General features: G+C 34.6%; 1 non-coding gene across 1 annotated transcript; it reads right to left on the bottom strand.

Annotated features, from left to right (window-relative positions):
* Window positions 1–1,498: 1,498 nt before the first annotated feature.
* LOC125369669 lies at window positions 1,499–1,606 on the bottom strand. Its single transcript, XR_007215345.1, has one exon. It is a non-coding gene; the product is annotated as a small nucleolar RNA R71 (small nucleolar RNA).
* Window positions 1,607–11,795: the final 10,189 nt, after the last annotated feature.

Here is an 11,795-nt window from a genome sequence, read left to right as displayed (position 1 = left end):
TCCAATTCTAGGAAAAAAGGTGTATATGTTTCAATTTCTTTATTCTTTCATTGTAATTGAATTTCTATTTGTTTTAGACATGAACATGTGTAGCTAGATTGATTAAACCCATTGGCCTTCCTTGCTATGTTAGCTTTCTACTGAATTGGTAAGATTATTTAAGTTTCCTTTCTTGTATTCTTTTTGTAATTAATAATATGAATCTAGTTTTCGTTACATTGATTGTATTGATTACTATTCATAGAATTCTTTTAGCAATTGAGAAATTCTGATTGAGTTTGAAAATTTAATTACAAGAATAGGTTAATTTTCACTTAGAGGTAAGGTTAATTAATTTGACGGTTTAAGAATTAATAAAGCTTAATTAGAGGTGGATTAAAGCTTAAGGCTAACTTAATAATCAATCTTTAGGAAGAGATTCCAACTTTAGGTTCTTAGGTTTAGGAATTTGTTTGTCTCGAAAGGAAAACCGAATTTAGTTTAGAATCCGTCAATGGGTAGCATAATCGGACTCAACAATCTATTATCCTTAATTTGATTGCCAACTAGTCTAGGTCCTCTTTGGATCCGCTTTCTTGTCTTGATTATTTTCTTTGCTCATTCATTCTCGCACTATAATTAGAATTTAGTTTTTAGTCATTAGTAAATTTAGAAACCTCCATTATTAATTTTAGGCTAGATAACAAGGAATGAAGTAGTAACTCTAAGATTTCACTTTCCTGAGGGATACAATATTTTAATACTTGTCGTTGTGCTAGGCTGCATCGATAGGTTCACTACCTTAGTTGTAGTTGCACAAGCATCACATCAAGTTTTTGGCGCCGTTGTTAGGGACTTTGTTTGAAAACTAGAGTGAACTTTGCTATTTGTTACTTTAGTCATTTTTCTTTTCTGTTTTTGTCATTACTTTGCATTTAGTTATTCATTCATTTATTTGTTTGGGTTTTTGTTGCCTTGTTCATTTTAGGTAGTTTATGACTAGGAGTTCTAATCCGACACCAGTAGACCCTCTGCTCGAACCAGAGCAATCCCTCAGGCAGCTGAGGAAGCGATTAGACATGGAGGAGGAGCAGATTGAGATTCCTGTCTATACACTAGTAAATATGGGAGAGGGCAACAACAACATCGTTGAAGCAAAAAGGACGATGTACGAGTTTGCTAGACCTTCCCTGGAGGGGATGCACACCAGTATATTGAGGCCACCTGTTGCAGCAAATAATTTTGAAATTAAGCCAAATGTCATTCAGATGGTGCAATAGAGTATACAGTTTGGGCTTGCCGAGTGAAGATCCTAATGCCCACATCACCAACTTCTTAGAGATTTTACCTTCAAGATAAATGGAACTACCGATGATACCATTTAACTTAGGCTGTTTCCATTTTCCTTGAGGGATAGAGCGAAGAGATGGCTACAGTCCCTATCAGCCAACACCATCACCACCTGGAGTTCTTTGGTTGAGAAATTTCTTTATAAGTACTTTCCTCCTGCTAAGACTGTAAACATGTGAACCAATATTTCTTCTTTTATGCACTTTGATGATGAGAGCATGTATGATTCGTGGGAGAGGTACAAGGACTCGTTGAGATGTCGCCCACACCATGGTTTACCATTATGGATACATGTGCAGACTTTTTACAGTAGGTTGAACTCAGCTACGAGGCAGATGGTAAATGCAACTGCAGCTGGGGCCATCAATAGTAAGATGCCAGAGCAGGCCCAAAACTTAATTGAGGAGATGGCCATGAACACATATCAATGGCAGTCTTCTAAGAGTAGGCCAAGACGGCAAGGAGTGGTGAACCAGGTAGATTTTACATCAGCCTTGGCAACTTAGATGGAGCTTTTAGCCAAGAAGATCGACCAGCTCCGGATGCCAGTCCATGTAGCACAGCTTGGCTCCGAGTTTTATGGTGGCTCGCACTACAGTGCAAACTATAATGCGGGAGGTATGTTTGCTTCTTCTTCATCTTCTTCTGCTGACCTTGAACAAGTTGATTTTATAGGAAATGCGCCCAGGTAGCAGAATAACTCGTACAATAATACATACAACCTAGGGTAGAGAAACTGTCCCAACTTCGGGTGGCGAAATAACAACTCCCAGGGTCCACTAGGATTTTAATGGTTATGCCAGTAGCAATCCCAATAGCAGACTGTTCTCCCTCAACTACCTCAGAACTAGGAGAAGAAGCCCAATTTAGAGGATTTGATGCTGCAGTTCGTGTCCACTTTAAAGAACAGGTTTCAGTAGAGGGACACAAATTTTAGAAATTAGCAGGCCTCCATATAGAATTTGGAGAATCAAATAGGCCAGATTTCTAAGATGCTGGCTGAGAGACAGCCAGGGACGCTTCCTAGTACCACAGAGTTAAACTCGAGAGAGTATGTCAAGGCTATCACCTTGAGATCAAGTAAGCAGTTAGCTAGTTCTTTACCTATGGTTGATGATGATGTTATTGTGCAGGATGAGCCAGCCAGGAAGGACTAGAGCTTGAGGTGACAGAGCCTGTGCGACCAAAGGACAAGAAGAAGAGTCTTGTGAGGGAATACCATCCTCCAATTCCATATCCTGCCAGGTTGAAGCAAGAAAAGATTGATTAGTAGTTTAGTATGTTTTTGGATTTATTTAAGCAGCTGAGGATTAATCTACCTTTTATTGAGGCTATATCGAAGATGCCTAGGTATGTGAGGTTCCTAAAAGAGATTCTAAGCAACAAGAGGAAGCTGAAGGACTTGGGACTTGTGACACTAAATGAGGAGTGAGTATATTTGAGTCTAGTGAGTATATTATTTTAGTTTTCTACCTTGTGGAGAAATAAGTTATGGGTTCTTTCAAGACCTTTGCAGACTTATGAAGACCTGCACTAGCAAACCTAGTCTCATTGCTCACGTCCTTCCTTTCTTTTGTATTCCTTCTCTACCCCTGAGTTTAAATCAATTTGGTTTGATCCTCATGGTTAGCCATGAAAGAGAATAAAGAACTTGTGATTTCTTTTTCTATCGAATATAAAATCCTACCTATGTTCTCATTTATTTCCTTAGAGGAACAAGGAAGGATGGAGATGCCAATGGTGCAAATTCTGAATTAGAATATTTAGGAGTGCCTGGATTCTCAACGTTCTTTCCACTAAAAGATTTGTCTGTGATCATTCTGAGAATGATATCAACTAATTTTCTTTCTCTGCATAAGGGAGAAACCATATTCCTTTCAATTAATACAAGTGGGAATGCAACTATTTTGATCTTTGGACATATATAATTATGCAATTTGGGTCGGAGTGTAATTAGGTAGCCCAATTGAATTTTCCTTTATTTTCATTAAGCTGGCTCATAAAACTTGAGACTACAAGAGTTGTTGGCCACTTAACTCCTCTCTAGTTTTGATTTGACTTTATTTATTCATATTTAGCTTCTAGTTTTTTCTACTTATGGAATGAGGACTTTTGCACTATGAGAACTGCATGCAACCAAATATTTGAGGCTAGTGAGCATATTACTTTAGTTTTCTACCTTGTAGAGAATTAAGTTATGGGTTCTTCCAACAGAATAAAGAACTTGTAATTTCTTTTCTTATCGAATCTAAAATCCTACCTATTTTCTCAATGTTCATTTCTTTTGTTTGTCTCTTTCTAATCTATGTCTTGTATGATTATTTGGTTTTATTTGGCGAGCATAAATAGGATTGTTGAGTTAAAGCGTGTGGAAGTGACTATCATAGAAACCAATCTAATGCTTGGACAAATAAGAAGAAAGAAAATTAGTTGATCGAGTATTGATACCATTCTTTAAATGATTACAGACGAATCTTTTATAAGAGAGAGGGAACAACGTGAATCAAGGCACACCCAAATATTTCAATTCAGGATTTGCACCATTGGGATCTCCATCATTCCATGTTTCCATAGGCACGAGGACTCCCTGATGACACTAGGATTGGTGTAAGGGATCTGCGAAACATAATTGACAAGCTTAATCAGTGACATTGGGGCTTAGTTTGATAATCAAGTAAGACGAAATGTAAACCCATTCGTGTAAGGGAAAAATCATGTTGCTTTCAATTAATCCAAGCGTAATTGTCACACCTCATCTCACATAGCCCGACATGGACATTTAAGAATGAGTTAAGCACAATTTAACATGACCAACTCAAACTATCCTGACATAATGAGCAATAAACTATTTGGTGCAGTTCCACAAAGATAGAGATAGAACTAGCACAAACGTAAAACTACAAAGTCATAGAGGACTTTCTAAAGTTTCGTACGCATCAAGCCATGCCTAATTTTGTGTTTTCAAGCTCAAGATATGAAATAAATACAGAGGCTGAAAAATCCAACCTGAGAATACAGCTCACTAATCCTAACTCAAATCAATCAAAACTCTTATAATACTTACCATATAAACCTTTAAAGCCTTTATAGATGAAGATTATGGCCAATAAAGTGCTTAAACCTTGAAATTCCTCTTGCCAAAAGATTAGACCAGGTTGTTTAATGAAGAAACTTTTTCAATTCCTCTCTTTTCTTTTCTAATGTTAAGTGTGTGTGTGTGTGAGCATATATGTATATGGAGACTTAGGAGTAGAGAGTGGATGATTCTAGACATAGTTTAGGATTAATTGTAAGATATCCCCTTAGGTCCTTAATGAATTTTTCATATTACTTATGAACCCTCTAGCTTTTATTTTTTCATCCTAATTCAATCCATCATTTTTCTTTCATTTCAATTAAGCCCTACTATTATTTTATTATTAAACAAACTTGAGTACTTCCTTAATTCAATTAAGATACTATATGAAAATGCAATGCTAAAAGGATGATACATACTTAGAGCATGAGTGTGACAGTAATACAAGCAACAATGTAAATGTTTTGATGTTTAGGATGCACATAATGAATTAATTTGCAAGTGTTATTAGGTTGGCCGATGTGAATTTTTAATTAATTTCTTTGAGTTGGCTCACTGAATTTGGTATACGAGAGTTGTTGACCAATCAACTACTATTTATTTCTTGATTTGACTTTAGTTTATTCATCTTTCTATATTTATTTATTCATTTTAGCTTCCAATTTCTTCTTCTATTGGAATAAGGACTTTCACACTATGAAAATTGAATGCAACCAAATACTTGAGCCTCGTGAGCATATTGTTTTAGTTTTCTACATTGTGAGAGATCATGTTGTGGGTTCTTTCAAGAGCTTTTTAGACTTATCAAGAACTTGCACTAACGAACTTTCACTTATCACTTACGTCATTCCTTTCTTTTCTAATCTTTATCTATTCTTGTGTTTAAATTAATTCTATTTGATCCTTATGTTTAGCCGTATAAAAGAGAACAAAGAACTTATGATTTCTTTTTCTTATTGGATCCAAAATCCTACCTATGTTCTCATTTTGTTCATTTTTGTCATGCCTCTTTTTCTAATCTTTATCTAATATGAGAGTTTGGTTTCATTTGGGGACTATAAACACGAGTGTTTAGTAAAAGCTCATGAAAGCGGCAATCATAGGCACCAATCTAATGCTTGGACAAATGCAAAGAAAGAAAATTATTTGATCGAGTGTTGATATCATTCTCAGAATGTTTACGGATGAATCTGTTGGAGAAGAGAGGGAGCGACGAGAATCGAAGCACGCCTAAATATTTTGATTCAGGATTTACACCATTGGGATCTCTGTCGTTACTTGTTCCACTAGGCACTAGGACTCTTGATGATATAAGGATTGGAAATAAATCCGATTTGATCCTTATGCATACCCATATGGAAAAGTATAAAGAAGTTTTGGTTTCTTTTGTTATCAGATCCAAAATGCCACCTATGTAATCATTTTGTTCGTCTCTTGTTGCCTCTCTAATCTTTATCTACTATGATGGTTTGGTTTATCTGGGGAGTAAAAACAATAGTGTTGAGTGAAAGCATGTGAAAGTAGTAGTCACAGGCATCGTTCTAATGCTTGGACAAAAGTGAAGAAAGAAAATTAATTGATCGAGTACAGGCACCGTTGGGGTCTCCATCATTCCCTATTCCTCTAGGCATGAGGACTCCGGATGACACAAGAATTGATGTAAGGAATCATGGGAACATAATTGAGAAGCTTTACCTGTGGTATTGAGGCGTGACTTGATTATCAAGTAGCATGAGATGCACATCCACATGCATGATGGAGAAATCATGTTGCTTTCGATTAATGGAAGCGTGAATGCATGCGTTTTAGTGTTTGGCATGCATGTAATGAAGTAGTTTGGGTCGAGGTGTTATTAAGTATACCCGCACAGATTTTCTCTTATTTTCATTAAGCTAGCTCGTAAAATTTTGGACTGAGAGAGAATAAAGAACTTGATCATTACACTTAGCTGTTTCTAAAAGAATAACGAACTTGTGATTTCTTTCCTTATTGGACCCATAACCTATCTGTGTTCTCATTTTGTTCGCTTCTTTTGTGCGTCCCTTTTAGAGGAAAGAGGAAACGATGTGAATCCAGGCACTGTCAAATATCCCGATTCAGGATTTGCACCATTGGGGTCTCCATCATTCCTTATTCATCAAGGCATGCGGACTCCTAATGACAGAAGGATTGGCTTAAGGAATCATTGGAATACAATTCAAAAGCTTAACCGGGGGCATTGAGGTGTGACTTGATGATCAAGTAGGAGGAGACACAAATCCAAGCACAAGTTTTGACGTTTGGGACATATATAATGAAGTAATTTTTGCTGAAGTGTTATGAGGTAGGCCCACATAAATTTTGCCTTATTTTCGTTGGACTGGCTCATGAAATTTGGAACTATGAATGTTTTTTACTAGTCAACTCCTCTCCAATTCTTGATTTGACTTTAGTTTATTTATCTTTCTTTATTTATTTATTCATATTTAGCTTGTAGTTTATTCTTCTTATGGAATGAATGCTTTCACACTATGAAAACGCATGCAACTAGATATTTGAGGCTGGTGAGCATATTATTTAAGTCTTCTATAATGTAGGAAATCAAGTAATTGGTTCTATCAAGAACTTTGCAGCCTTATAAAGTCTCGCGCTAGCGAACTTAGACTTATTGCTTATGTCCTTTCTTTCTGTTGTATTCTTTATCTACCATTGTCTTTAAATCATTTCAATTCAATCTTTATGTATGCGATATGGAAGAGAATAAAGAACTAGTGATTTCTTTCATTATCATATATGAAATCCTAACTGTGTTCTCATTTTGTTTGTTTCTCTTTTTGTCTTTTTCGAGACATAAATCTACATGCGTAAGGGAGTAATAATGTTATTTTCAATTAATCCAAACATAATACTAGTAGGAATGCAAGTGCTTTGATGTTGGGATGGATATAATGAAGTAATTTGGATTAGAGTGTTATTAGGTAGGCCCACGCAAATTTTTCTTTATTTTTGTTAAGCTGGCTCATAAAATTTGGGACTACGAGAGTTATTGACTAGTCAACTCCTCTCTCATTCTTGATTTGACTTCACTTTATTCATCTCTCTTTATTTATTTATTTTTATTTAGCTTATAGTATCTTCTTCTTATGGAACAAGGGCTTTCACGCTATAACAACCGCATGCAACCGAATACTTGAGACTAGTGAGCATATTATTTCAATTTTCTACCTTGTGGGAAATTAAGTTATGGACTCTTTCAAGAACTTTGCAAACTTATTAAGACTTGCTCAAATCCTTCCTTTCTTCTGTGTTCTTTGTCTACCTTTATGTTTATAAAAATTCTATTTGATCCTTATGCTTAGCCTTATCAAATCTGAAATCATACCTATATTCTAATTTTGTTTGTTTCTTTTGTACCTTAATGTCTAGTATGATGGTTCATCTTATTTGGAGACCATAAATATGACTGTTGAGTGAAAGCAGCAATCATAGGCACTGATCTAATGCTTAGAGGAATGCGAAGAAAGAAAATTAGTTGATCGAGTATTGATATCATTCTCCAAATGATCGCAAACGAATCTTTTGGAGGAAAGAAGGAATGACGAGAATCGAGGCACGAGAAAATATTCTGATTCAGGATTTGTATCATTAGAATCTCCATCATTCCTTATTTCTCTAGCCACGACGACATATGATGATACAAGGATTAGCGTAAGGAATTATGGAAACACAATTGATAAGCTTGATCGATGGCATTGGGGCTTAGCTTTCAATTCAAGCAGGGCGAGACATAAATCCACTCCCGCAATGGAGAAATCATAATGTTATCAATGAATCCAAGCATAATATAATTAGGAATGCAAGCTTTTTGATCTTTAGGATGCATATAATTAAGTAATTTGGTTTGGAGTGTTATTAGGTAGGCCCACATGAATTTTCCCTTGTTTTCGTTAAGCTAGCTCATAAAATTTGGGATCTCCATCATTCCTTATTCCTCAAAAGGAGTGGTTAACCACTCTCGTATCCCAAATTTTATGAGCTAGCTTAACAAAAACAAGGGGAAATTCGAGTGACCCTACATAATAACACACCGACCTAAATTAGTTCATAATATTCATCCCAAATATCATAACGCTAGAAATCCTACTTGTATTATGCTTAGATTAGCAAAAGACAACATTATTTCTCCCTTATGTGTCATCAAGCTAAGACCGAATGCCACCGATCAAGCTTATTAATTGCAATCGCATGATTCCTTACTCCAATCCTTGTGTTATCAAGAGTCCTCAAGCTTGAAGGAACAGGGAATGATGGAGATTCCAATTGTGTAAATCCTAAATCTGAATATTTGGTCATGTAGCACCCCAACTCAAACATCCAATTGTATAGCAATATATATATAATTAACTTTATAAACATAATTTACTACTTAGTTACAATATACATTCATACAATTTAAGTGGCATGACATACTTAATATATATAAGGAATATTTATACATTATTTTAATTCACACAAGTACCCAAAATGCCCCAATGCTTGAGATAACTCCTCTGGCCCACCTGATAATATTGACTGATGCAAAGAGAGCAATGCACAGCTAAGGCTATCTACAACTGCACTAACCTGAAAAAAATTGCTAAGGAATGAGCTAGCGACTCAATAAACATTTAATTTACTAAACTATAGTACACTAGGATAGAATTATCAAGTCTTTATCAATACAGAAAATTATACCTACACTCAACTGACAATCACAAAATCAACCATTTTAAATATTCTCATAAACAAATAATTTCATCTCACATAATGAAAATAATCTCAAACTCAACCAAGTCAAATAATTCAATTCCACATTATTTCTATCAAATTAGGATCAGATGACTCATCCTCACATTTCCTCACATTTTCAAATTGCAGTAACCACTTGACAAGACTATCTACCTGGCTCAGTCTTGCCATCTCACATACTCGGGTAGCTATCCGCCCAGCTCAGCTTTCCCGATCACACAATATCCATTCAAGAGTCATCAATCCTTAATCACAATCAATTCACTTCACAACACATCACAATCAATTCACTTTACAACAAGCCAAAAACATAACCAATATCAACTCAGTCAATTAAGAAATTATCAAGTAATCAAACAATAGTTCCTACTCAATATACACAAAGTTTAGTCTATTAAATACTTACCAAAATTTATAGAATAACAAAGTAATCCTATTCTTTTTCTCTTACCACTTCCTTGCCTTTGGATGAACCTATTCACATATTCAATACAAATACAATTCAATCACAAGGCATAAATATACATATCTTTACTATCAATAAAACATCACATTTCAACAAAATAACATATATTCTAGATATTAATATGATGCATGAGATGAATGACAACAAATTAACATATTTGTTGATGAAGGCAGCTTGTAGGTACTGACTTAGAAATTACACCAAAACTTATGTACAATTAATAAAAATCTCATCCTTTCCAGAATTACACTTTCATTTTTATAGAAACCATAGCAGAAAGAATCACTTCAAAATCATTGGTATAGAAATAGTTATGGCATTTTCTATACAGCTGCTCCAATTTCCATCTAAACAGAACAGAAAAAAGTTCCCTATTAAATGACCAGTCAAAAGAATAAATTTTCTGATCAAACTCTGCAGATATAAAGTTAAGATTCTAAAGTTCCTATAGACACTAATTTTACTCAATTTGGACTTCTCTAGCTCAAGTTGTGAAACACACAATTAGCAACAAATTTCTAAATCCTAAGTTTGATTTCTGCTTAAAATAGTTTCGAGCAGGCCATATTAAGTTCAATATATCTCACGTTATACTCAACCAAAAATTATGAAAGTTTGCAGAAATATACTAGATATATAAATGAACAACTTTCATGTTTAACTCTTTCCTTGGTTCAGCCTCTAAATGCCTCAAAATGTCATAAAAAAAACTAGGTCACCTGTTGAACTACAAACAGAGCAGCAGCAAATCGAACCTTATAAGTTCATACACACTCAACGATCCGCAAAACCATTTTCCAGAGATATTCCTGAAATATATACCCACAACTTTCATGTTTGGAAATTTTCGAGATTAAGCCTCTAAGGTCATGAAATCAGAGGTGAAAAATTCTGCCCATAAATTTTAGCTTCAAGATCACAAGTAATAGCATGTTCACTTTTGATTAAACAATTCCAAAACACATAATCATCAACAATTTCATATCATTAATCCTAATCTATAGCAAAACCAAGAAATTAAAATTACTCACCTTTGTTTCCCTGGATTAAGAAAGCCCAAATCTTTCAAACTTGAAAGAAGAATTAGATTCTCACTTACTAAAAGTTTGTAGAATTTGATTAGGAAATCAAGGTTTGAAGAAGAAAATGAGAAGAATGAGAGAGACAAAGAAGAAGAGGAAATAGGAAATGCATGTGTAGAAATGAAGAAATGAAGAGGTGGTAAATTGGTGTAAAAATAGGCAATTTTATAATTTAATCCTCTTTCTTTCTAACTTTCCAATTTAATCCAAAATCATTACTTTTCAATTAAATTAATATGTAACGAAATAATTTATTTATCTACCACATAATATAATAAAATAGATCATACATAATCATGATGCAAATGACATATTTAATGACATGCTAATGAATATTAATTATTAATAAAAAAAAAAATTTGGTTGTGACAGGTCATGCCTCGATTCATGTCGTTCCCTTTTTCCTCTAAAAGATTCTCCTGTGATCATTCGAAGAATGATATTGATACACAATCAATTAATTTTATTTTTCACACTGGTCGAAGTATTCGATCGGTGCCTATGATTGCCGCTTCCATGAGCTTTCACTGAACACTCATGTTTATACTCCCTAAATAAAACCCAACCATTATACTAGATAGAGATTAGAAAAAGAGACACGAAAGAAACAAACAAATGAGAATATAGTTAGGATTTCATATCCAATAAAGGAAGAAATCACAATTTCTTTACTCTCTTCCATACTACTAAGCGTAAGGATCGAATCAAATGGATTTAAACACAAGGGTAAACGAAGAACACGTGAGAAACAAAGGGCGTGAGAAATAAGTCTATGCTTACTAGATGAGTGTTGATAAGTCTACATAGTTCTTGAAAGAACCCATAACTTGATTTCCCGCAAGGTAGAAAACTGAGATAATATGCTCATTAGCCTCAAGTATTCGGTTGCATGCAGTTTTTATAGTGCGAAAACCCTCATTCCATAAAAAGAAGAATCTAGAAGCTAAATATGAATAAAAAAAATAAAAAAAGATGAATAAAGCAAAGTCAAATCAAGAACTGGAGAGGAGTTGACTGATCAACAACTCTCGTAGTCCTAAATTTTATGAGTAAGTTAACGAAATATGGGAAAATT

This window comes from Ricinus communis, chromosome 3, assembly GCF_019578655.1.
Source record: "Ricinus communis isolate WT05 ecotype wild-type chromosome 3, ASM1957865v1, whole genome shotgun sequence".
In the NCBI taxonomy this organism is placed as follows: Eukaryota; Viridiplantae; Streptophyta; class Magnoliopsida; order Malpighiales; family Euphorbiaceae; genus Ricinus; species Ricinus communis.
This window is presented reverse-complemented; position numbering and strand designations above follow the sequence as displayed.